Source organism: Hipposideros armiger, unplaced genomic scaffold, assembly GCF_001890085.2.
Source record: "Hipposideros armiger isolate ML-2016 unplaced genomic scaffold, ASM189008v1 scaffold_1312, whole genome shotgun sequence".
Lineage (NCBI taxonomy): Eukaryota > Metazoa > Chordata > Mammalia > Chiroptera > Hipposideridae > Hipposideros > Hipposideros armiger.
The window spans coordinates 72334-75439 of record NW_017732662.1 but is presented as its reverse complement, the minus strand read 5'-3'; the positions used below and the strand labels follow the sequence as shown (position 1 = coordinate 75439).

The 3106-nt window shown below is 40.3% G+C and overlaps 1 pseudogene; it reads left to right on the top strand.

Annotated features, from left to right (window-relative positions):
- The first annotated feature begins 1806 nt into the window (after window positions 1-1806).
- On the top strand, window positions 1807-2656 carry LOC109377174 (4-hydroxybenzoate polyprenyltransferase, mitochondrial pseudogene; annotated as a pseudogene).
- Window positions 2657-3106: the final 450 nt, after the last annotated feature.

Below are 3106 nucleotides of genomic sequence, written 5' to 3'. Positions count from 1 at the left end.
ACCATAAAGTGCTTTCTTTAAGTGAAAGGGTGAATGTCCTCAATTTAATACAGCAATTTATCATCTGACATCGTCACAAGAAGAAGCGTGAGTACAGTACAATAAGATTTTGAGAGAGGCCACATGCACATAACTTTTATTACAGTATGTTGTTATAATTGTTCTATTTTATTACAAGTTCTGTTAATCTCTTACTGAGCCTAATTTAAAAGCTAAACTTTATCGTTTGTATGTATACGGAAAAACATAGTGTGTATATAGTTTGGTATTATCCACTGTTTCAGGCATCCATGGAAGTCTCAGAATGTATCCTCCTTGGATAAGGGAGGACTATTGTAGTTAGTCCTCACAATCACCTGAGCCAATTTCTTAAAATACATCTGTTATATATTCTGTTGGTTCTGATTCTCTGGAGAACCCTAATACAGAGGTATTAAGATACCTCTAATGAGATATTTAATGAGATAATGATGGTGACACAATGGCATCATAAAAAGTATTTAGTAACCAAAAGAAGGCAGGGAATGAGAAAAAAAGAACAAAGAACATAGGACAGGGCTTCTAGGCTCCCTGAAGCCAGCTTGCTTGGGGCTTGTGGGCATGAGACAGGTATGGCTGTGTTGTCAGAGTGGGCCCTTCTTGGCACAAAGTCCAGGTCCTTGGCAACTCGAGCAAAGCATTGAACGAGATGCTCGAGTAAAGTAACTGAAGTAAAAGTTTATTTGAAGAGAGAGTACATTTCAAAGAAGTAGAAGTAGGCATGAGCAGTAGAGAATCGCTCAAGGACCCATTATTAGAAGAGAAATTATATTCTAAAGAGTTTGGAGTGGGCCACATGCAAAGGCGAGGCTCAAAAGGCTCAAAAAAGGGAGGAAGGGGTTCAAAAAGGGAAGAAGCAGTCAAAAGGGGGGAAGGTGTCTAAAAAGGGGAAGCGTCCAAAAAGGCAGACTTCCCAGGATGAGTTTTTATCCCCTTTTCTCTAGAATAAGCTGTTACCCTCTGGGCATGGGACCACTTGATTGGCACCCATAATTGACAACAGGACTCACTTGTTTTAGGGGCAAATAGTTACAATGAAAAGAAGTTTGGGGTAGAGAGGGGAGATCACCTGGGCGGTCACATCCTGTGGGAAGTGCAGGAATGAGAGGCCCAATGCCTGCCTCTAATTGCCTGCCAAGTTTTCCCCTTGAGAGACCTGATCCCCATTAAATCTCTATGGAAAACTGAGGGACAGGAAGTCTCTTCTTCTGTATCTGCTTCCTGCTGGGCAGGGGCGTAGAGCTGTTCCTGACTATTGGGGGATTCACGGAACTCTCACCCTAGCTGATCTCAGATGGAAGGAAGGGGTCTCGAGTTCCACCTGAAAGACTGCGCTGGCTTCTTTGGTTGTGACTGGCAATCTTACTGGGGTGTCATTTGTATCCCTAAGCCTCTTGAATGAGGAAAAACAGATTTTAATTAATAAATCTGTTAGCTCTACAATCTACTGTTTAGGATTCAGAAGCTGATTTACAAAGCAATTAAGGAAGGGGGGGCAGGGTCTTTGGTCTAGGATTCACAAACTGGTTTGAAAAGTAATCAAACCCAAGAGCTAAGGAGCTATGATAATAGGGAGGAGACTTACATTTCTATACTTAACATTTCTGTAGGAAAGAACACTTAAAAGTTTCTCAGGTGGGGGTGCTGCTTGGTTGGCCAGTGACAGCTGCAGGACCTTGGGGCTGCTCCTTAACCTTGGTGCCCACTGCCCCAGGAAACTGCGGGCAAAAGGGCCCAGCAGCCACTCGGACTGCGGCATGGGAAAGGATGGATTTGGCATCCCACTCTCTACAGCCCTACCTGTGTCTCATGTATTTGGACAAGCCCATTGGAACCTGGTTGCTGTATCTGCCCTGTACCAGGTGCATTGATTTGGCCTCTGAATCAAGTTATTTTCCAGATTGATACATATTATCCATCTATGATATTGGAGTTGTTTATGGAGCAGGTTGTACTATTAATGACAGTGGGACCAGGACTATGTTAAAAAGTATAGCTCTGAGATCAGCATCCCTACTTCCTATCATCACCTACCTGCTAATAAAAATAATGAGCCTATACTGGTCTCAATTAGCCTTGGGTTGACACTTAATTGGGGAGCATTACATGGATGATCTGCTGTCCAAGGCTCCTATAATCCATCTGCTTGCCTGCCTCTTTATTTTTATGAAATTATGTGGACACTAATATAGTATATTGCCCATCAGGACAAAAGAGATGATGCTCTGATTGTTCTTAAGTCCATGGCACTGTGACTTAGGTGAAAACACTAAGCATTGGCTCACTGGCTTCAGTGCAGTGATGCATTGAGCCTGGTGAGCAGTGGCCAGGCCATTCCCTAAGCTGCTCTGGCTGTTGGAGACCCTCTGGCTCCTCAGATTTACACTCTGGACACCCACAGGCTTGAGGATTGTGGGGATAAATTTATCTCCAGCCAAATAAAAGGACTAATAGTTTTTTAGTGATTGTTCTTGGAAATTTGTGGAAATAAAAGACAGATAAAACAAGAAAAAATATGGATAGTAGAATGGAAAATTGGCAAATAAAGTTTAGGAATTTTCAAAACATTTTACTTTGTTTAACAAAACAGTCTCAGGTCCTGTTACCACATAATTAAATTCAATAAACAATCTGATACAATACATTAAATATTTAAGAATCAGAAGATTAACGTTTAGAGCAATGTGGCTGGATTTTAGTACAACAATTTGCTAGCAAAATTCTTCATTTATCACAGAAACTTGGGACTTTTCAGGATTCAAGGTGACCTTGAGTATTTAAGTTGATGTATTCTCTGCTCATTATAATTCTCTGAAATAATGGGGATTATTTGAGTTTTTGGCATTTTAGAAAAAAATCTCATGTGTATGAGAATATACATCTAAACAAATGGCTCTGTAGGAAAATAGATTATCTTTTTAGGGAAAAACAAAAGCTGCTATGGAAAACTGGAGCTTATTATTCTGTAGTGTAAACTTTATTCACTGCCAAAAACTGTAATTAAGGCAACCATTCTTTTTTTATATTTTAGAAGAATTTAAATAATCAAATAATATTTTTTGCCTAT